Genomic DNA, 25612 nt, shown 5'->3' with positions numbered 1-25612 from the left:
GGTAATTTTATTTAGGGATAGGTATAATAAGCCTAATACAGTACCGCTATAACGCGGGTCGGTATACCGCGGATACGAATATAACGCGGATTACAACCTGTCTCCCAAAAATATCTGAATATTTGAAAAAAATGAAACAGGATGAAGTAATGTTAGTCACCCTACCTCTGTATTCGATATCGGAGAAAAACCCACCGTAAATCCTTTGAAATTGTCAAAAATACGCTTCTAATACAACATCTGTCAATTAGTCACGACCAGTTTTAAAGCCTTGGAATTCCCCAAAAAACATGATTCAATAAAACTTAACTGTGATTCTAATACAGTAATAGGAGAAATTCTTACGATATACTGCACATGACTTATTTCCTGTAACAGCGATTAGACAATCAATGTGCTCCCTGTACAAGCACAATATACGGTGTCTGAATGTTATTACATATTGTGATTTATTCCGAGCTGATTTTACTGTGTTTATCAGTATCGTTAAGTTTTATTACGTTGGTAAATTTATTAGATTTTGTAGTGGTTGTTTTTGTTCGTATTTGCCTAACAAGTCTTCTAAACGAAAAACATATTCTGTAAAGGAAATGTGATTTAAAGTTTACTTCTCGAAATAACGCTGTTAGCCTATAACACGGGTGTCACTTAAGTCCTCCGGTAACCGCGCTATAGCAGGATTACATTGTATTTGATTTTTTTTCACGTTATCGTTTTTTGAATACCTTCAGACTGATTTACCAATTTTTATGAAATTTTGTACGATGACTTCTGAACATGAGTCACTGATGCCTTTTAAATTTGGATACAATCAATTTGTGGCCCATATCTCAACATTTACTCAAAGGATAGAATAATTTTATTTAAATAATCTCTTATGAGGTTCATAAATTTTTTTTGTGCTGTTTCCCTTTAGACCCTAAATTAAAAGGGTGAGGTCAAATTTTTACATTTTACGTATAGTCAAAATTTCTTTATTTTACTGGCTAAAATAAGTTTTTTTAATTAAAAATTTGTTGGGAAAAACAAGCAAAAGAAGTAAGTAGTCAGTCAATGCCTAGAATGAACCCTAAACACTTTAGCTATAGGATTATGAATCGAGGTGTAGATCTAGATATTTTAAAATCAAAATTAATGCATGCAGTTAATAATATGAAACTGGAGGAAGCTGATATCATTTTTCAAGAGAGACCGAAAAAATTCAAAGAAATCAGTCGGGTGATTCAGCTAAATGATAAGGAATTTACTATTTTGATTTACAACCATAAATCTTGGACCTTAATCCTCCTAGAAGTTTGGTGATCCCATTAAAAATTAGCTACTGCTTGTGTAGAGCCAGTGATCGATTAATATTCTTTGTAAGAAAATCAAAAAGTTGTGGGATTCTATAAACAAGAATACGTTATAAATTTAACTGAAAGTATACTAAAGCAAATCCATTAAGTTATTAGTGCTAAGGGCTAATTAATAATTTCCTCCCCTAAGTTGTAATCTGCCAAGGGGTTAGCACTTTATTGCCAGCTTTGTTTATTTGGTAAATGCATTATAAGTTATTCTTTGCAAAATAAAGCCATTGTATTTTTATTATTGTTACACAAAACTTTGTGGTGAAGTGGTAGCGGCCCTGTCTTTCATCCAGGAAGTACTGTATTCAAATTCTGGTCAGATTTAGTATTTTTACATACATAACAAAATTTATTCGTTGTGTTATACATGAACAATAAAAAATTATTAACAAAATATTACTAGACTTGGTTGATAATTCACCTATAATTTTCATTCATTAACTTAAAAAATTTTGAATAGTCTAGAAGTATTTTCCATCTTTATAAAACTTTTTTGTTTGTTTTTTACTTGAAATCGAATTTAAGATCTGCTAACCGCAGTAAAAATATACTGAATTGCAGCAATCTCTGTAATGGTACTTGGTATGTTAACAATAATCATCAGGGTTGATTGAAGGAGAATCTAAAACTGTATTACCTCTTTGAATACCTTTGCTTTTAGACTGAATTTACTTTATCATAGGGAAGCGTTGATTTAGTTCAAAGTGTATTACATTTTTGTACTTATTGTATTTGATGATGGGGATAGAATTCTCAGTAATTATAACTGTAATATTTTTTTTTGACCATAAAGCAAATATTTTTGGGGCTAATTTATTAAAAAAAATTCTCAGGTGATGTCAAATTGATTGTGTTTGTAACAAAAATAAATTATACTGTTGTGCTTTGGAGCATCTTAATAAATCATTAAGTTTGTCATCATTATTAAATATTTATTTTGCTTACATATATTCTTGTTTAGTATATCATTTCTATGGGCTCTCTCAATAAGTCATAATGATAACAAAAATTGGCTGTTTTTATTATTATTTGATGCCCGTAAGTATGAAATATTTAGACTGATATAAAATTAAAACTTATAAACTTAGTGTTTATATTTATGATTGTACAGTCTTTTCTAAAAGAGTAGCTGCTTATGCTTAAAAAAATTATAACAACCAATTCTATCATACCAAAAAGAGTTGGTTTTTTTTATAACTCAACAGAGTATTTCAGCTCATGAATAAAGGCCTTATTTTCCTTTAATTTTTAATAAATTGCCAAAACATTTAAAAAATCTTCTCACCAATTCAGTGTTTTTCAACCTGTGGGACACGCCCCCCCCCCCCCCAGGAGAGTGTGATAACACTAAATGGGAGGTGCAAGCATATTGAAAAGAAAATATTGTTAAAAAAATTTATTAATTTACTGAAAGGAAGCTACGCAAAATACATTTTGATATAATAAATAATAAGATACACATTTACACTGATATAATACACTTATAAATATGATTGTATTAGTATTGCCCAATGTATTTAAAAATTAGCTTATCAATACTAAATTAAAAACAAGTTTAATAATTATTAGTGACTCCCTTGGGTCTGTCTTGCAGAGCAAAGTTTTTTGAAGGTAGATTTAATATTAGAAATAGACACTTGTTCTTTTTCTATTTTTTGTCTTCAAAGCAGCCATTGAAGAAAATCCGGTTTTGCAAAGGTATGTTGAAAATGGTAATAGCATACAAAATGCTTTTGTTTTCAGTGCAGAAAACTCATCATCCACCCCTCCCAAAATTCTAATAGTGATTTATTACTAAAGTGTCTTTTGATTTCATCACTTGCCGTGAAGTCTATGAAGATTTCTTCTTTGGCAGTTGAGAGCCCTTCGAGAGTATTTTGAAATGGATCCCTAACCACTCGTAACTTGCTACCAAGTTGTCGTCAGCAAGAAAATACTTTTTAGAATTCTTTTCTGGCATGGCTAAATGATTTTCAATGATTACAAAAACAACGTTCACATGTTTTTCTTCAGCCTTTTAAGTTTTAACACATACATTCACATTTACAATACTTCTAGGTTTTTTCACTTTGAATTTCTGCTCCACAATTCCAATTTTCTACAAAAAGTATTTTGCGCACTCAGGACCATCAGTAGATCTATTTACTTTATCACTCATATCCAACATATGTGTATTTGTCCTTGGAATTGAAGATGCAAGGTATTTAATTTCTTGAATATGTTGACTAAGTTGTTCAATTCCATCACAAATAAACCAACTTGAAACTTCTTAGCTTCTGGTTGGTTTTCCTCTTCTAGAAAAATGATGATATCATCTCTTTAGTCATAAAAATATTGCAAAAATTCCTCACATGATAACCATCTTATCTCGCAATAAAATAGTAATGCAGTAGCAACGCGACGTGAGCATAATCGATGACACGACAACCACATGGCAACCTTAAACGCAACATCGAATGGAATTCTATGATCCAAAGAAGCAGACTCAGAACACTGCCCTGAAGGCATCCTTCAGTTAAGGTATTACGAACCTCCGAGCCGCCATCACACAGGGAAACGATCCGATGGCTGAAATAACTTGAGAGCACTTCTAGTTCATTTCGTGTACACTTACGGTTCTGCATCTGAAACAGGGCAGAGGGCCACCATAAGTTGATACCCGAATACATATTTACATTGACTGGAGGAAGCTATATCCATTACCTTTTGTATGGCATCCTCAGTGCTCTTGCCCGGTCGGAAACCATACTGGTTGTCCATTACCAAATGATCAGTGGCCAATCTAACATTAATACGCAAATATAGGACCTTATCAAAAACCTTGCCAATATCGGGCAAGAGTGTTAGTGGATGGTAAGAAAAACAAACAGTAGGATCTTTGTCGCCACTTTTGAATAATAACACTAAGTCTCCATGCTTCCAACACGCCGGAAAGTGGCTGGCAAAGAGGAACCTATTATATATTATAGTTAGAGGACTAAGGACCACTGGTAGCGCTCAGACAAGAAGCTCCACTGTATTACAATCATATCCGGGTCCTTGTGCCGTGCCAAACTACAGATCACCTGGCGCACTTCCGCTTCAGTGATCTCAGAAGATTGTATGTCGGTCTCGAAAATCGCAACTTCCCGTTTGACACGCCGGTGGTTAAGGCACGGTCCTTATCAATTACCACACCCTCGAGTGTTGACAAATCTGACAGGAGGACATCTTTTCTGCGCTTATGTCCAATGGCTCTATACACAACACCCCAAGGGTTTCTATTCCCTTGCTCCTCAACGAAGGAGCGCCAGGAATTATGCTTGGAGGTCCTAATGCTATGAAAGTACCTAGTCCTCGTTCTGCGGTAACCTGCAGTTAGGGCCGCACACCGATCGGGATCACTCTCTCGTTGCGCAGCCCTTCTGAGTCGGTTCACTAATTGCTTCATTCCTGTCAGATTCCGAGACCACCAACCAGATATACGTTCCCAGCAAGTGCCTCTAGGAATGGTGGCTTCTGCCGCTGCCACCACCGCAGAGGTGAAATTTTCGGCCAGGACATCTAATGGCAGGCCGTCAAGGTCTCGAGAAAAAATCTTTAGTTTGGACTCCAACAAAGAGGAGAATTTCGGCCAGTCTGCCTTCCTATGCAGGAAGCGCCCCCGCTGAACAGGAAGGTGTCCCTCATGGCCATCACGCAGCTCATCCACTATTTCGAATAGTATCAATCGATGATCGATTGATTGTAGTCGACTACAGACCAGTCAAAGACCCTGCCAGGGATGTCCCTACCAATAGTGATGCCAATATTTGTACCGGTCAATTAGGCCACCGCCATGATCAGTGATCCCACTGTGCCAGAAAAGCAACTTTCCATTAATATCGGCACCAATAAGGATTGGATCATTGTCTACAATACACTTAAAAAGTAGATCAATCTAAAAATAAACTACATACACTGATACTATAAATACTTTATAAGCTTTGAATAAACATCAACCAGCAGTGATGTGAACTAGCCTATAAAAAACGACCCCAGTCTCTCATAGCTGTACAAATTGAAGTCGGCTGTAGTCACTCATAGTCCCTTTCAGTGGAAAAGCAGCCTTAAACTTATTCTGGAGTTCTAATAGGCAATTTGAATCATAATACTTGTAACAGCAAAAATATTTTTATGAAATCCATTATTTCACATAATTACAAAATCTTCTCCATTGAATACAAGTTATCAAGGTACAAAGATGGCTATAAGATCATTAATCATTATTTTATGCCTATAAGTATGAATTGTGTATATTAAAAATGTGTTTATATATTATTGATGAGCAATCTTTGCTGAAAAAAAGAGTCTCTTATTCTTAAAAAGAAAATTATGATATTTACCTTTATCAAAACCAACAACAGAATAGTGTTTTCTTGTAACTCAAAACTTTTACGGAGCAAAACATAAAATCGTTTATCAGTAATTTGTTGCTTTCAATATCGAAGAGATTGTGAGTGGGATCAGCATTCATAGTAGCAGTCCCTAGAGTTATCCTCTAGGTGGGGCTGTTTTTCTTTTAGCAGATATTTCATCATACCCCTTCAATCTTCATCACATTTTCCATTATTGAATGACCCACCCCATTGTTTTTTTGTTACCGGTGAGCAATAAATGGAAAATTTCATTTCTGTTCCTTTTCGTTAATTATAGAATTTGTTTACAGAATCTATTTTTTTGTTTTCCTTTATGATAGGTATATATAAATAAATATTTTATTCTAATCGGTACACACTAATCCATTATACAGATCACATCAAGAGTTAGTGGTTATGCTATTCCATTGATAAATAAAAAACTGCCCTAGCATTTGTCTGGATGATTTAAAATAACACGAGGTGTTGATAATTTAAAAGTGTTTAAGCAGCAGATTTATTTACATGTTGAACATGATGCAGAAAATTATATGTTAAAATTGCATGTTGATGCAGAAAATTTAGTGTTTTTTTTTAAAGTTTGTTAATTAGTTTAATTTAAAAATTCAAACAATTCATATGTATTATTTTTTCTGTAAAAGAAAATCTTTTAACCGTGTTTTAAATAAATTGGTGCAGTGTTCTTATCCTTTCAATATTTGCAACCCAATTTTCAATCATAATTTTCATTACGCTCCCTCTCATACAATAACAATGAATACAATAATAATATATTCTGACGCTAAAGCTATACAACGATCTTAATTACAAACTTTACAAATTGCCAAGAATAAGTAAATTTACTGATATTTGCCAACACCAATCCGCTGCATTGACAAAACCAGAATCAATGCCTCTCTGTTGCTCTCTGTCTTACATCTACCATATCAGACATTCTTGCGACTTCACGAGAAGTTCTAATTTGTCTCTAACATTCTGGAACATCTGCGCAAATGTGTATAAATGCTGCACCTTGTTCAATTCCAGCCAGTCTCAGTTGAGACAATCCTTCTATCGCTATCGAATCTATTGTGAATCTGTATGTTGTAACTTGCATGTTAATTGCAATTCATGATATTAAATATTCACGGCAGTAGATTTATACAGAATCATGGATAAATTTTTAAGTGGGCCTAAGCGAGCATTAGTTAGATAGTGAAACACCAACAAGAGCATAAAAGAGCATGGTTCTGAAAATAAAATTAAGAAAATATTCTCAAGAATACTTAAATTTTGACCTATGTTTGAAGATAATTTTGCCAAACAATTACAGTACACTACTCTATCAAATGTACTGTTGCCTGCCAAATTGGTGATACAGCTAAAGATGTACAGCATCACCTTTTCAGGAAGTTGTGTGACAACTTGTTGAGGCAACAGGTAGCAATGAAGATGCTCATTTCATTGCCTGTGTTCGATTTTGTGATGGTATGTCAACAGTAAAAGAAGTACTTTTCTGCAAACCAATAGACTTCAAAGCAACAGCACTCACATTATTTGCTATCTTAGCACGAGGCAAATATAGAGTGGAAAAATTACATCGGAATATGCACCAATGGTGCTCGGTCAATGTCTGGAAAATTCCAAAGTGTACAAGCACCTGTGAAACAAAAATCTCCACAGTATGTATCCACACATTGCATGATCCACAAAGAAGCTGTGGCTTCCAAAGAAATGAGTCCTGATCTAAATATTGTTCTAACAACGAGTGTAACCGTAGTAAATGATATGAAAATGAGACTTCTAAAATCAAGACTTTTTGTGTTTTTCCCAAAACATATCTAAAAGCCCCTTCCATTTTTTCTTTAATTTTACCACTAAAACAAAATAAAAAAGACCATTTTGATTAGTGTTTTACAATAGGCAGCCAAATCAAGTTTCTTTGAAGAATCAGTTAAAATTTATTTTTTACCAGATTCTAAATAGTCTACATTACATCAAATTGGTTTATTGTAGAAAAAAGAATATCAAACACTGTTCAAAAAAAACAAAAAAACATATTACCAAAAATCAGGTAAATAGAATAGTGTTTCAATTTGTTGTGCTATGCTTCAGCAAAGGACAAAGCAAAGCCTGTGAGCTGATATAATTCTAATTTTAACCTCGAAAACTCTTTCCTAAATGAAATTGATAATATTATTATTTACAGTTTACAAAAAAAAAAAATGTTAGCAATAAAGGTTAATGACATGAGAAAACAGTAAAATACTGAAGAAATAGTCAACATTAAACTTCAACATTACGATTTAGTTTGGTAATCTATCAACTGAGAAATGTTAAATAAAATGGTGATTACTTATTTCCCCTTGTACTTCTTCCGATTAGATTATATTTAAAATTATGTTCAAAATTTTGTAAATATAGTTTTATTTTTAGTGAAATGATTTTTAATTGTAGTAAATAATTGTGAGTCATATAGTTAGAGTAAAAGTGAACTAGTGTGAAACATAGATATTTTATGTTTATTTATGTGTTAGCAACAATGTCTTCATTTAAGACGTTGGGAGTACACATTTAGAATATCAGAGTAAGAGTTGGACGAATAGTTAAGTAAATTTTCAAGGAGATTTGGAAACAATCGCTGAACAAATGCCATTCCCCTTACAGATGAAGAGATGAAGTTTATAGTAGAACAGTTTTAGAGTAAGTGGAAATTACTGAATTGTATTGGCTGCATAGTTGGGAAACATGAGCGCTTACTTAATCCCAATAATGCTGGCTCAATGTTCAGAAAATACAAACAATACTTCTCCATTTTATTGCAAGGTTTGCTGGGCCCGATAACAAGTGCATTACAATTGGGCGCATATGGCAAGGAGAATGAAAGTGGTATTTTTTCTAATTCCAAACTTTCCAGAATCCTTGAAAGGTTGTCGCATTTCCTGGAACGAATATAAATGTTCTGTATGTTATTTTGGAGGATGAAGCATATCTGCTTACTTGATGAGACCTTTCTGTTGCACTCTTTGCACTGGGATCAAACGCGCTACTTCAATCATACTTGTGTGATCTTCTAATTGCTTGTAGTCTCTTCCAGTAGAGAGTAGCCTAATGCTACAGAAAAAAATATTTATTATACAAAACTAAAAGATGTTAAAGATTTAATTTAGAAAAAAAAGAAAACCCGCAGCAAAAAATAAAAATTCAATGAAATTTATTAAAACAAAATTTGTCATTGTTCTTAACATATATATGTCTCAAGTTTGTTTCTATTCAATCCACAGTCATATGCTTCAGTGGACTCCACCCAGTTTCAACACAGCTCTTTTTAAAAGTGTTATAATAAAAACACACTCAGTAAATATAATACAATAAAAGTAAAAAGGTTTTAAGGTAGGATAGTGAGAGCAACCATCAGACCTACTGCAGTTCAATACACATATACCTTCCCTACTGATATACCTTGGCAGCTGGCTCACTAGATTGAGCTGTCAAGACAATTCCCACTCTATGGTCTGTTTAATCTTTTTAAAAGAAAAATACAGCTCATAAGTATGATTTTAAATTTCATTGTGTTAAATTAAATGTATATATATATATATATATATATATATATTCAGTCTTAAAGGATAGGTACCTTAAATAACTTTTAAATTATTAAATATAGAAGTATATAATTAGGAAAATGCTCCTACCTCAGAAAAATCTATTTTTCAGAATGAGGTCACCACATTCCGAAGCCTTCACAGAGAGCATATCAGAAATTTTAATCAGCAAGAATAATTTCAAAGGACACGCAATTTTAAAGATTAAAAACATTAAAAAATATAAATTTTAATGTAAAAAACATCAGCTCACTGGGCCGTCTAGTGGTTAACTCATTGCAAAGCTGTTTAAAAGCTGATTTTTGAAGTTGAAGGTTCTAAGGTTCAAATCCTAGTAAAATGTAGTTTCTTTTATATGGATTTGAATACCATACAGTGGATACCATTGTACTTTGGTGGTTGTCATTCAATTAACCATATGTCTCAGGAATGGTTGGCCTGAGCCTGTACAAGACTACATTTTATTTAAATGTCATACATATCATCCTCATATTTTTGGAGTGTGTGTGGGAGGGTTCTTATTGTTTACTAGCGGAACAGATTGCAACTACATATTAGGAAAAGAAATCCAGGGCAACAGTCCTAACCAAATAATGGGCCATTTTATATCTTTCACAGCTAGTTTCAAAATTGGTCTGCAGTTAATGGTCTCATATTTAAAAATCTATCATTTTGAGGTAGAAACATTTTCCAGATTTCATTTTTCTGGGTTTAATGGTTGAAAAGGTAATTGTTAAAATAATATTTTAACAACAATAATAATTGTAATAATATTTCAAGTGGCAGTCATTTAATGATGACCACTATTTTAGTTAATGTCATCATAGTCCAACATTTTTTTTGTCAAAATTTATATTTTAAAATTTTTTAAAATTATTTCTCGCAATCTAACCCTTTCCATTAAAAATGTTTGAGTAGTCTGTCTGAGGATTGGGTTATGGTGGTTTACACTGAAAAAATAAATAATTTCAATGTATGTTAAGCATTTCCTTATGTTTTCAGTATTTAACAGGTGACTTAAATATTAACACATATGTTATATTAATGCAATATATATAAACTTTAATTGAAATAGCTTAGAATATAGTAAATTTGTTATTTTTCCTGATAATGTGGTCTAATAATGAATTTTGAAACAAAAATAAAACTGAATAAATAGCAAACTATTACTGTACATTAAATCAATACTAAACAATATTACCACAAAAAATCTATAAATATCCAGTAAAATATTAAGTAATTATTCTTATGTTTAAAAAATAATTTGAAAATATTTTTTTAAAAATATTTGTCAGTTTAAGTTTCAGATTTACTTGGTTTTTTATTTTAAATAGTTCAAGATTTTTACATTTTTAAATTTTATTTTGGAGAAGAAAAATTATTGCAATCTAACAAGTATGTTGTATTACATTCTGTAGAATTGGGAAGCATAGTTTTAATACTTACTGTACTTAATTGCATGGATAAAATTCCTATTTATGATAATTGTAGTATTTCTATTGACCATAAAACAATTTTTTTTTAGTGTTTTATTAGAGAACAAATTTTCTTGGAATACTCAAATTAATTTCATTTACAATAAAATCAAACTGCATGTTTGTTTTAGTTAGAAGCGCCTTAATATAAAATGCTAAGCTTGTCACTTTAAATACATTAATAAACATATTTCTTTGAAAACAATTTAAAACATTTTCCCATCAATTTATTTAGAATACAATTAAAAGATTTTCTTTTACACTAAATCTGTCAATGAAAATAATATTAATTAAAATAAACCATGATTTTTTTGCATCCCAGTCAGTAAGTACAAAAATACGTGTTCAAATAATTTGTATTAATGCCTTCTGAATTGTAAATAATTTGTAGTTATTTTTCTTACATTTACTATCTTCATGCACCTTAACATTATTTCATGTGTTTATTTTTTAAATAATTAATTTGAAATTTGATTTCATCTATTTTTTTTAATTTTATAATTAAGTGTGCATTTTGGGATGCTGCTCTGATTATCATTTTATCATGGATGGTTGATTGCCTTGATCAATCCAGACAAACGCTGGGACATCCAGTGTTTATCTGGATTTTTTAACATCCCTTTTTGATATGATCTATATAGTATATTATTTTGTACCAAACAGAATAAAAATTTATCTGTTTATTTGAAAAGTTTACTTTCCCGCCTAGCGCTTCAGCAGAGCTAGAGAAGTGAAAGTAGGTAATCAGTCAAATTTGGACATAAATGGTTTTCATCAGATCTTTGTGTTTTGACACCTAAGGAATCCAAAAAACTGGATGGGAATTTTCCGGATGTCTGTACGTGTGTCTTAGGTGTTAGATGTCGCACCCTAAATTACCTCCAGAACTACTAAACCGATTTTGACCAGACTTGGGCAGATTACTTCTATATATACGGGGCATTGATGCCATTAAAACTTAAAAGGTCAAGGGAGGTGAGGCTGTAGAGCAAGGTCATCTTCATTATTTCAAGATTTCAACTAATTAAGATTTTATTTTTCTTAGGCACATTTGTTAACAATTAAAAATTAATAATTCCAAAAAAAAATTCCCAATTGCACCCCTACCCCAAAAAATGCTCTAAATAAACTAGTGGCTAAGTGGGTATAGTGTGTCATTAGTACCCCTTCTCATCACAAGAAGTGTTAGTGTAGCACTAATGTACAGCTGCTGTAGTCGTGTTCTATGTTGTAACGTCACAGGAGAGCAGTACAATTAAATGAATAAATATTATTTAAACTGTAAAAAAGTATTTAAAGTGGCCGTTTCTAGCACTACACCCGTGTGAATGAAATACTGTATAGGCATGCACGCTTTAGTTAGAATCATTGAATTATTAAAAAATATTATATTTAAAAAAAAAAAGATAAATATTTGAAATTAAGTTGTGTGTATGAGCTGTGCTCAGAAAAAAGCTGACAACACAGTTGACAACTGTGTTGTCAGCTTTTTTTTCATGTTAAAATATTTCTATTATTATATAGCAATAAAAGAGCTGGTTTTTTAGTAAATGGTGCTAGGAACTTCTTAAAATATTTCAAACAATAGAGAAAACTTTCAGAAATTACCCTTCCAGGTTTAGGGAAGGGTACTTTCTGTACATCGAACAGAATCTGTTCATACTCTATGTAACATATACTGTTTAAAATTTGCTCTCAAATGGGATAAAATCATGAGATAAAGTCCCCAGCTGCATTTTGTGAACAACCCTATTACTAAAGTGTTGTATTCACCAAATTTTTTTGTAAGCCAAATATTAGTTAACAATTAAAGAATTTGCACTGCCCATATTAAGAATTTGAATTTTTGGCAATGAAGTTTCATCATAACTATACATGCAGTAACCATCCAGTTTACATTTATTATATACCTATTATAAATAATCAAATAATTCTTCCGTAACATTATTAATAATATTAAAATTTGTGTTATGTGCAAACTAGTAAACTCTGTTTATGTTCAACAAGGGATATTTGATAAGACCACACAAAGTCAATAGATGACACTCATAGTACAAAGTTCAGATCATTCTTAGTTTCCCTCACCTCTTCTAGGAGTGTACACCAAGTTTCAGTCATTTACATTTATAATTCTGTTGTCGGCAGTTTCAGTTGATCAAGCAATGATTATATAGTATATACAGCAATAATTATAGTGATTGGTGTATATACCAAAAATTATAGTGATAAATATATATACAAAAGAGAATTCTCTTTTGTATATATATTTAAGACTCTCATTGTAGCCTTTAACTTGTGCCCATATCAATTCTATCAGTTCCAAATTGCAGTGGTACTGAGTGTTCAGACTCATGTATCATTTCCTTCTCATTAATTATGAATGAAAAACTAACTGTTCCTTCTTCTTATTCATGTAAAGTATAAAGTTGTTACGATTCAGTTGGTCTAATTCACCTGCTGACATTTAGAAAATATCACTACTAATTATTATATTGTTTAGTAAAAAAAATTTACACTTCAATCTATTAAAATACACGTACAGTAAACTATATATTATTTAAAAATGTAGTAGACAAATTAAGCATTTATATAGTTTAGTACACTAGACACATAATCTTTGTATCATTCATTCAAACATTAAAGGATCATATATAAATACAAAGTGAACAATCTCTATATTTATTATACTGAATCACCAATTTATATACAAGAATAATTACTCTTAACAACTGAGTTATATACCAAGGCGGATAATATTTGACACTGAGGAAGACCCAACAAGACAATTTTTTGGATTTTGTTTTTTCATCTACTCAATAATGAATATATTTTTGTTTAACTGATTTTACCTTTTTTAAAATTTCTACTTTTAACATGTTTTCATCGTAAGCAATTTTAATAATTCGGCAATTTCCTATTTTCAGGTGAAATGTTTGTTATTTTTAACATAAAGATTATTGAGTTATTAGAAAGTAGTTGCACATTAGCTTGATTAATAAAATTGCCAGCAGACAAATGGAAAAAAAAACATAGTGATGTGTTTAGTAATTACATACTCCATTTCAGGGTTATGTATTTCATCCATTTTAATTAATTTATTTAAACTACAATAAAAAAATTTACTTAAATTAGATACAGAAATTAATATTTATTTAAGTTCTATATAGATAATCTTCTTATTTGTACCTAGGCTTGGGTAAAAGAAACTAGAGAATGTAATAAATTAATTAATTATGGAACCCTTAATTAACTTTTCAATCATTAAACATACAAAAATGAAATTTAACAAATATTCTTACTCTGGAATGATTTTTTTTTTGGTATGATACCACTACACTCAAGCCTGGGGGGAGAGAGCAACTCAAAAATTTTAAACAGAAAAGATAAAATTATAACCATCGTTTTTATGAAAGAAATTTAAAAAAACAATTCTGGTGTAAAGAACTTGAGGCTTTGATAGCCATAATCAAAATGTTGCCAATTAAATTTGTTACAGCTAATTTCGAAGTGGTTTACAGTTCTCTTCTATATTCTTAAACAGTCAAGAACCTATCTAAGATGTACTGTGGATCATTTTAGAAACTAGATGAGAAAAACATTAATTGGCTGCCACATTTTATAGAGTTGATGTAGCTCAATGTTTTGTCAAAAGTTTTGTTTTTTAATAACCTTTAAATGATGTTTCACAATCCATCCTTTCTTTTTAAAATGTTTGATTTATTTCCCTGGGGGTTTGTGGAGGTGATTTCATAATAAATAAAAGATTGTTTTGAAATAGAAGCATTTGGTAAATTAAATTTTTCTACTTTTAATTGTTGAAAAATTATTTAACGGTTACCACACTTTTCAATGCCTTTCATCCACATGTGTGTGCTCATGGTATCATCTGTGTTTTTTTTTTTTTTTTTTTTTTTTTTTTTTTTTACTTTTAAGACCATAATGGATCACTTCAGTTCATTTTTTTTTGGCAAGTTCTTTCTTTTCTTGCTGATTTGTTGTTTTTCAGCTTTTCTTTTTTGCCAGTAATTTCTAAGGGTTTCAGATCTTCTTGCACTTTCTTGTTCAGAGTACACCGGCTTATTGTTTTCTTGGGTTTTGATAGGAATCTTGTTTCTTTATTTTTTTTAATTTCTCATAGTTTCCGGTTTTCGTTTTTAGGTTTTCATGGGTTATGTCTAATTCCTCCATGTCTTTCTGTACTTCATATAACCAGTTCGGTCTGCTTTTCTTGTTCCAGAAAAGCTCGATTATCCGTCTGATAAGATCCAGACTTAGAATAAACTGTATCCAGATAAATGGTAATCTAAACCAATGATCTAATGTGTGCAATGACATCCATACACACTTTTAAAAATTCAGATGTATTATTTTCTAATCTAGTATAAAATCTACAGTGAAATAGATATTAAAGGGTTTAGTAACTCACAACACAAGTGCCACTAAAAATCCTAGTGTAATCATGATGTCAGCGAAAAAGATGCCTGGTGATAAATTATTATCATATATGATTGGCTGTTGCGGCGCGTAACAATGCAGAAATAATGCGGTACTAGAAAAATACTGAAACATTAAGTAATAAATTATTTGACAAGCAAAGAGATCAAGTCTACAAATTTTAATAAAAAAGCAATAAAAAAATGGAATTGTTACCATCACTATAATTTATGTGTACTGTACATGAATTTATTTCTAAAAGTCTGTTTTTTAAATTATTTTTGAAGTTATAGTAACTGTTACATTCCATGTAGACAACACTGAAAAGATCCATTTCATGTTTTTTTCATGTAGATGACAATTTTGTTTACTGATTTTTTATGAAGGGAATGAAAAACCCATAAACTAGTGCCCAAATGAAAAGAAAAAACGACAGTTTCTGTAGATGAACAGCACTGCATCGCATCAATATTGTATCATCTGCAGTGACTTTTTTAATCACATGTTAACTCATGGATAAGTATTAAAAGTAAATCATGCCTAATACTAAACTCGATGGTATGACCAGCTAGTATTTAAAAATAGAATGGATAATTTTTTTACTAATTTTGTTTCTTTTATAAGTCTACACACCTATTTTCTTCAATTATATAGTAGTGAAAAGTCACAGCCAGCTTCATTTAGTTCCAAAAAGATTGATTTTTTTATATTTTAGGCTGATTTAATAGAACAGTCAAAATAAAATTAAATCCACTATTGAGCCTTGTATCTCTCCTACATTATTTAAGGATCACACAGGATGTTTCATTTATAACCACAAAATTATTTTTTAGAGGAAAAATTATTTTTTTTTTATATTACCTATTCATCTCTTTCTTGAAATCTGGTTCTAAAACCATAATATTTTGGTAATTTATCACCAAGAGAATTTGAGTATTTGTTTCACAACATTCCTTTTTTTTTTAATAGTAAATTGCTCCTGTTTCAAAATGAGTATGACATTTTGAAAAAGTATGTAGAAATATAGCATTGTTATTTTTTTATTGATTTTTTTTTAGTGTTGATGCTATTATAAAGATTAAAGTTATTTTACTTTTGCCTGTTTTTGGTTTTCTAATATCCTTTTTTCAGGGAATGGAATTAATGGGTTTTATAAATAAAAGAACAACCTACGTTGAGTAAATAGTTTTTTAAAGAAAAAAGTATGTAGAAATATAGCATTGTTATCTTTTTATTGATTTTTTTTTAGTGTTGATGCTATTATAAAGGTTAAAGTTATTTTACTTTTGCCTGTTTTTGGTTTTCTAATATCCTTTTTTCAGGGAATGGAATTAATGGGTTTTATAAATAAAAGAACAACCTACGTTGAGTAAATAGTTTTTTAAAGAAAAAAGTATGTAGAAATATAGCATTGTTATCTTTTTATTGATTTTTTTTTTAGTGTTGATGCTATTATAAAGATTAAAGTTATTTTACTTTTGCCTGTTTTTGGTTTTCTAATATCCTTTTTTCAGGGAATGGAATTAATGGGTTTTATAAATAAAAGAACAACCTACGTTGAGTAAATAGTTTTTTAAAAATTTTCTTTAGTATATGAAATCGTTTTTCTTTGCGCCCAGTTTCAATACATAAGTTGTTATTACTTTGTACTTTTTATCTTATTACATTATCACCATTACATACATCTAAATATATTTCAAACTTTAATAGTCAAAATTACAAAATTACTTTGTAGAACTCTAAATCCAAAATCATAATGTTCTCGTTATTATACTGTTGTGAGTGTATTCTTTTAAAGAATGTTTGTCAGGTCTCTGAATTTGGATATTTAAACAGCATGATTGCTATGGGTATATTATTTCTGTGCTAAAAATGATAATCAGATACACAAATTAATACATTTTTTTATAAAAGCCAATTAAGGCCATGTGCAAGATGGGAAACCAACACATGTAATCAAAGTGAAGGTATTCACCAATCTTCTGGTTTTATTAGGATCCTATAGCACAAGAAAGAGTCTATAACAACATTTGGGAGTGCATGATGACAAAGTAGAAAAATTAATTTTAAGTGAGAGTGTCCAGAAATTAAAATTTTTTATACAAAATTTTAAATTTGTTGATCATGACACTGGAAAGGTAAGAAAAATTTTGATTGATATGACAGATATGTATTTGCTAGAAGAATTATTCTCTTGGAAATAACATTGCAACAAATGAAAATTAGAGGCTTTCAAAGGTAAATACAATATTATATATATATATATATATATATATATATATATATATATATAATATATATATATACATAGAGTAAACAGTAAACCCAACAAAAAAACATTAAGAACATTAATTCTAGTGTCAACATTCCACAATAACAAAATAGATGCTGCATCAGGGAATAAAAAGAAGCTATCCCCCTTTTGCATTTTATGATGCAACTACATAGTTGACACTACAGATAAAATATTGTGAGGAATATCATAAGACAATAGTAATATTTTTGGCATACTGAATATAAGTGTGACAAACTCCCAACTTGTTAAAGTGAAATAACTTAAAACCAGTGCAAAGGTAAATATTTAAATAACTTGCTTGTGAACTAGTTTTGAAACAACCTAACAGAATAAACTTAAACCTAAAAGCGATGACTTGAATTAAAAGTAAAATTGAAATGATATTGTCCATCTCAGCCACAAAATAAGATCTAGATGAAACTGATGAAAGACCATCTCAGAAATTACGACTATATATATTACTTGCAGTGCAAAAGCTTCAAAACAGCAGCCTTCAAAACTGGAAAGCAATAAATGTAAAAATACAATTTGAGATATGTTAATTTAATTTGCAATGGCTGCTTCTATGTAGAAGAATCTATGTTCAAATAATTCAGATTATTTTTTTCAATTTTGTTAATAATAATGCGTGTTTTTATTTTTTGCACATATTTTTTATATGCTGAACATTCATAAATTAAATAAGATATTTTTTAAATGCTTTTTTTTTTTGTTATTTCAACTGATATTTTGTAGAAACCACATAGCTGGTTAAAAACATTCACAAAACCCATTTATTTTAAATTATATTTAATATTTTGATGCAATTATTTTTAAAACTTTGGTAACTTTTTTGTTTTAGATTCTGGTCAACGTGAACTTGGAGAAGATATGTATTAAATTTACATCTACTAATGTTCATCTCCCTAATATACGATTAATGGTAAATATATATATATATATCTATGTATGTAAATTTTGAAAAATAATTTTGTTTACTTCATCTTAGTCCTTTACCCTGATTTAGGAGGTACCGGAACCCTTAATTTTTAGGTGAAGTATTAATGTTTTTCTTCATTTTATTCTCTTGTAGTTTCATCAAGATTTTATTGCTTTCCATCTTAATATCATACTAAATGTGATTCAGTAACTTTTTCTAACAAATCCTTCAACCATTTCTCTCCTATCTAATGGTTGTCATCAGGGATAAAGATGAAAAATAGACAATTCAGAGAAATACAACACAAAATATAAACAAACATTTAGAAAATACAGTACCTTTGTAGAATTTTATTATGAATAGACAAAGTAAAAAATTAAATTTTGTAAAAAAAAAAATTTTTAGTCATATACTTTTTTAGTTGCTACATAAATTTTCAGTAATAGTGCATAATGAAAAATCTGTGTGATGGACATCTATACCTTTTGTATACAGCACAAACTGAACAAAACATAGGGCTGTAATTGTGCATTGAATATCTATTTTTTTATCTCCAAAAACAAACTTGCAATTATGAAATTTCCTATGTTGACATGTATGTGGGGCATAAATGCATTAAATTCTTATTAAGATAGAAAACAATATTTTTTTGTTTCAGTATTTAACAGCTTAAGTCATGCCAGATGTCATAAAACTTCACCTTGAACCATAATCTTACAATGAATTAAATCTATCACACCTCTGAAAAGTTTTTTTTTTGTAACTAAACAAAACAGGAGAAGTCAGATCTCAATATTTTTCTATTTTTTTCCTATTATGCCCTGTAAAAAAAAAGTATTTTTATGATTCCAGATCTTCTTTTAATGTAAAAGATTATTGATTGAGGTCGGCAAGTTTCCATCCTAGGAAAGAAAAATAATTACATAAACTGTGTAGTTTTAATTTTTCTAATGGTTAGAGACATAACTGATGTTTTTATGATTTTTCAGTAGATTTGTGTAATGTAATATTTTAGTGAAAAGAATGGGTTCTTGGAGCTAACCTCCTTAAGTAGAGTGCAGCCCTCTTGAGTAATGGTGGTCAGCAAACCTGACAAAAAGTTTATTTCATTGTTAATACATGTCTTGTGTGTGTCTTCTCTCATTTGAAGAAATTATTTTTATAGAGCAAGACATCTCTAACTGCTGCTTCAAGGGAAATCATGAGTTCCATGGACTATGAAAACGATTGCATATATTGTTTTGGTGTGATTTTAGTTGTTCTTATAACAGCATATCAGTCTGCAGTTAAGCATTCTCTCATTTTTACAGAATTATGGTACAGTAAGGGTGGAAGGATATAACTGGTCTGATTTTATTACAGAAATGACAATAGCCAATAGGTTCAAATTTAAGAAATTGAAGCCTGAATTGTAATCAATCCTGTATTTTTATCATCTGGGATACGGAGATCAATTTCACCTATTCTTTCATCCAGCCTTCCTCATAATAAAACAATTATGTCATGATACAAACATGAGGTTATAAAGTAAAAAGTAAATAAACAACACTATTTTCATTTATAAAACTATAACTTATCCTTTAAAACTATATTTCATTATGTAAATTAATACTAAATATTCAGTAATACACTGTTATTAATAGAAACATATAGATTCAAAAAAATTTAAAACAAATACACACCATATCACTTATTTTAATTATAAATGTTGAATTGAGCAAATTTTTTATTTTTGAAATGAGATTAACTCAACTTTTATTTTGCAATTCTTCGTCCATAATTCTGGTAGTTATAACTTAATTGTGTCTTTGTATGCAAATTAAAATGTATTATGAGCTGTTTCATTATATTAGTTTGTTTTCATGGAATCACAATAATGAAAAATCTGCCTATGAATGCTGTTAAGTATATGCAGTTATTGTCTCACCGGCAGTTGTTGTCTACTGTACATTGCCATAATACCCGTACAGATACAGTAGTATCATTGTCACAATGGCCAGCTAAAGTGCACCAAAAATTGGTGCTAAAAAGCCATGTGACGATATAAAAATAATAATAATAATTTTTATTTGTTTATTCAAGCATACATATAATTTATTTTTAAATAAATATTATGTTTTAATTAAGGAGGAAGGAGTGGAAGAAATGATTAAACTGTGTAGTAGGATGAACAGCAGCAGAGAATGGCCAGAAGACTGTGAAAACAGTAATGATACCAGTTCCAAACAAAACAGGTACTAGAAGATATACAGAACACAGAACAATGAATTTAATAGCCCACACTGCTAAAATATTATTAAGAATCCTAAAACAGAGGTTGGTAAGAGTAATGGAAGAGTATACAAGAAGTAACAGTTTGGTTTTAGGAAATGGAAAAAAATCAGAAATGCCATCATTTATTAATTTAGTAAGGATGGGTGGAGAGATATATTTTGAGAGAGGACGAGGAATGAGTCTTGCGTTTCATAGATATAGAATAGGCATTTAATAGAGTCAAATGAAAGGAAATGATGGAGATTCTTAAAGAGAAAAAAATGTAATGGAAAGATAGAAGATTAATTAAACAATTATGTATGATATAAATAGCAACAATGGAAATAAATAAGAATATGACTGTTTGGGTAGGTTAAGGTATTAGGCAAGGATGTTGCCTCTCACTGGTACTTACACTGAAGAAGGTAGTAATATATTAGAAGAAAGAAAAGAAGGAATAAGTAATATCGGAGGACAAAAAATAAGATATATAAGGTTTGCTGATAATATGGTAATTCTAGCTGATGGCACACTCCTGCTTCAAAAATTGTTAATAATTCTGGAGGAAGGAATGAAAATAGATGTAGGAAAAACTAAAGTAAAAGAGTACATCTTCGCCTGCAACCCAACAAACTCTGCAATTGGGGAACTGTTACATTCATCTTTGAGTTTGCCTAGCACCTTGTCATTAATGGTTGAGAAACAAGGTGTTTGGGTGGACAGTATGAGGTATCAAATGAAGAATCCAGGGAGGGGTTGTCTTTCATATCCTAATAGAAGTTATTAGACATAACATTGTAAAAGAAACTATCGTATCTACATGAAGCAGATCTATTTTACAACCATACCTATGTTTCATTACATCATAATGAAAGTGGTATATAAGGGTTTTTCTCAGCTCTAGCAATGTTAATCCTATATAGATGGGTTTGTCAACTTCATATTTATTTTCTACAGCTGGACTGTACATAGCTTTTCTGAATTGATTATCCTATTTTGGAAATTGGTTTTGCAATTGCTTTGGTGATGACACTTCTTCAATTTTGATCCTCTTTCTAATGTTCAACATACATTTTCCAAATACTGCATTATTTATTAATTTAAAAAAGTAATTTTCAAAATTATTTTTTGCAGCTCTTCGGTTCATCATATTCAAATCAATGTATGGTTCACCACATACACAGATTTGCTTCCTTGTACAATGTGCCATTTTGTGTCTGAATCTTTGAGATCCAAAGCAACACAAAGGAGTCAAGATAAATGGACGTACATCCAACCTGTGAATGCAGCTTTAATGTTCTCTGGACACTTCGCTTTACTAAAGTTAACACTTGCGACGCAGAGGGTAGAACTACTCTGTTGCATCGTGTGTTTGAGTGACGTCACACAACAATTCCTTGTTCCTGAAGTCCATCTACAATTTACTCCTCTGTGCAGTTTAAAATATCCCTGCACACGACTACACCCTTTGAAGTATTCAGGGTACTATGAGAAGCAACCTCAATGTCCAAGACCATAGTCTTCTTGGCTTTGATTAGTCGTAACGATTGAATATCATTGATAGTTTATACAAACAGTCCCACAGCAGTTTTCCTTGTCCCTTCAACCTGTCTTCTAGCAGCTTCCGTAATGCCACAAGCTATCACGAAAGGGCTAATCTTTTTTTTGAAGAGGGATTACCATGTTTCCTCTCAATAACTAAATTTTGTTCTGATATTTTGTTATTGATCCACTGTTCTTCGGTAGAAACTAAGTAGTTTCCTTCTTCTTTTCCAGATCACTGCACTATTCCTTATCACCGAATTCTACACTCTCCTCCTCTTTACTTGTGAAGACAGAGCTCTCCAAGATGATGGTTTTTACATGGACCCTATGCCACGGATGTCGTGGAAGTAGATGATTCCTATAATTTGATCCTACCTGGGTTCCCCCAGTCAGCCGCCTACCACAAATTTAACATGGGATGGGAAGTCAGGTACTGCCTGATCCACGATACTGACATCCAGGGCTCATACGTAGCACTAAGGTCTCTGATATGCTTACCTGTGGGACAATCCCTGTCAAGGCCAAAGTGACAAACTCACACTGGTGGGTGCAAGACTTTGGCAGAACACGCTCACAGTAACCTACCCTCTACCCAGCTCCACAACCCACAATCCACCAGGTTGTCTAGTGGTGAACGTGTCTTCCCAAATCAGCTAATTTGGAAGTTGAGAGTTTCAGAGTTCAAATTCCAGTAAAGCCAGTTATTTTTATACGGATTTGAATACTAGATTGTGGACACCAGTGTTCTTTGGTGGTTGGGTTTCAATTAACCACACATCTCAGAAGTGGTTGAACTGAGACTGTACAAGACTACATTTCATTTACACTCATACATATCATCCTCTGAGGTAATACCTCAACGGTAATTCCCAGAGGCTAAACAGAAAAAAAAGACAGTCATCAATTCTGGTTTTGTCCATGCAGCTGATCGGTGTTGCCAAATATCAATAAAATTACTTATTCTTAGTAATTTGTATGGTTTGTAATTATGGTCATAGTGCAGCATTAGTATCAAAATATTAAAAATACATTATTATTGCATGAGAGTGGGGGCGCAATAAAAACTATGATTGAAAATTGGGTCCAAATGCTGAAAGGTTGAGAAATGTTGGGTTAATCTTATGACAGATAGGTTTCAAATATCTAAATGAACTTCATCGATTTGAGGTCTTTAGGCAACTGAATCCCTTCTTCATGTAAATGTACCTGTAGCTTGTTATATCTCAGGATCACCAAAGGTGAATGCACTGTTAATTAGATCTCAGCAACAAAAGGTTTGGCTGGGGTATAGTTTCAAAAGGTCATTGGAATTAAAATATAGTTTTGTAGCTTAAATTGTTTACTTTCCAGCCAGGAAGATGGATTATAAGACCATAGGGTCTTTAAGAAACCAGCTAGCTAATTATAACCACTAGCTAGTTACAGAACTAGATAAAGTTATAACCATCTCCGAAGAATCCTTTATAACCTGCAGTAAATTTCATGTCAATCAATTCTCGAATTATTAAACAATTCTCATATTAACACTAAAAATAAAAACAAATTACTTGTTTAATTTATGACCTCATTATTTTTTAAATCAGTTAACAAAATTTATGTTGACTAATAAAATTATTTTAATATAGATTTGGTCACCAGTACAAAAAAGTAATACACAAGAATTATGAAAGCATAGATTTGTCAAAAAATGGTAATGATTGCAGGTTAATTAACTAAATATGAATGTATTCATAAAATAAAATAATTATTATAAAGATTATTAATAATTATTATCAAAAACAAACTTTAGGGAAAGCCATTTTTTCATTTCTAATGACTTAAACTTTAATTATTATTTCCATTGTTGTGAATTTATAATTTATTATTGGTATTGTATTCCGATATTTATGTATTTAAATATTGTATTTTCAATTTGTATGTGAATTGTTACTTATAACTGTTTAAAGATATTGTAACTATTGTATATATTTTTATGTAATACTGTGCAACATATGAAGGCTTTGTAAAGCTGTTCTGTTGCACAAAATAAATAAATAAATTATTATTATTTATTGTTATTATTAGTTCCTTATTTTTTTCTTTTTCTTTTTGAACAAGCTTATTAACAATTCTTCTGTCAATTCATGAAAATCTACAGAACCATAGTTTACTGTTGTGTAACACTGACATACTATAAAGAAGAGATCACGGAAAGAAATAGGAATTAAAACTAGTTAAGGTTAGAAAGAAGGAAAAAAGGATTAACAATTTTCATTCATTACATTACATAATATTATAACTAACAGAGATTGGAGAGAAATAGAATTTTTTATTATGATTTTAATAATTTTTTTTCTATGTAAAAATACTTAGAAACTGGTCTGAAATATAATGAATGCTAATTTATTTATTTATTTAGCATAAGGCACCAAAACACAACTCCAATTACAGTCAAAATTACAAACAAAGATTTAACAAACTAATATATATGCTACTGATTCTGGAGTTGCCATCAGGAAATCTTCAGGATTCCCTTCATAAGCTGTCTTAGGACAAACTTCTGTGATGTGTCTAACAGTGAATGCTAATATTTGTTCCATGCAAAGTGCAAAAACACACAATAATAATTTACAAGTTAGTATGTATACAAGTACACAAATTATAAATAAAGTGAATTAGGTTTGGAAAAGTGTGTTTCATAGGAGCAGTTAATTTTGCCTTTTCATGAGGAAATTCAGTCAGTTTTGGTCAAGCATTAATAGTTCAATTGCTTTTTTCCCAAAATCAGTTTTTTTTGTAGGTTCCTAAATAATAACAAATTCTAACTAGATAAAATATTAGTGTGAATCTGCCCTTATGTTTCAATCTGATACTTCAATAGATTACACATTTCTGGGGAGGAGTGAGGGAGAGTTTTTCTGTACTGCTGTTTTAGGGGGTTCTATATCAATGGGCGCAAGTATAAACTACTCCAACTGTTTTTTCACTGGTTAAAGGAAATCATCCGTATACTGCATTTCATTCATATACTGCTGTCATCCTGCAAAATCATAATTCAGTCACCCAACAAACTGTGGATAGAATAGGTGCCCTTGAACTAGAGACTTTTACATAGATTATCTTGTCTGGTGTCAAGTCCCTTACTCATATTTTGTATAAAAAATAATATTTCAGGATGGTACTTATAGAACCTGATGAATTTAGATCTAAATTTAGAAATTTCATTACAAATTATACTGGGTCTTAAAATCCAGCTGTCATCAGTACTTCTAGACCATAAGGCTTAAGTGCTGGTTTATTTTCTTGTCCACATTACAATGTTGTCTGGCAAATCCTTTTAGTTTATATAATGAAATATAATTGTTTTTTTTTTTTTATACAATC

General features: G+C 30.7%; 1 long non-coding RNA gene across 1 annotated transcript in view; it reads left to right on the top strand.

Annotated features, from left to right (window-relative positions):
* The window catches only part of LOC142320226 (uncharacterized), a 55802-nt gene extending 31942 nt beyond the window's left edge, over nt 1-23860 (top strand). The window contains exons 2-3 of the long non-coding RNA XR_012755319.1: nt 18374-18454; nt 21839-23860. This is a non-coding gene — a long non-coding RNA (uncharacterized LOC142320226). The remainder of the gene's footprint in view (nt 1-18373; nt 18455-21838) is intronic.
* The last annotated feature ends 1752 nt before the right edge of the window (nt 23861-25612 follow it).

Source organism: Lycorma delicatula, chromosome 2, assembly GCF_047948215.1.
Source record: "Lycorma delicatula isolate Av1 chromosome 2, ASM4794821v1, whole genome shotgun sequence".
NCBI classification, from domain to species: Eukaryota; Metazoa; Arthropoda; class Insecta; order Hemiptera; family Fulgoridae; genus Lycorma; species Lycorma delicatula.
The sequence above is the reverse complement of the archived record's forward strand: the minus strand, read 5'-3'. Positions and strand labels throughout refer to the sequence as shown.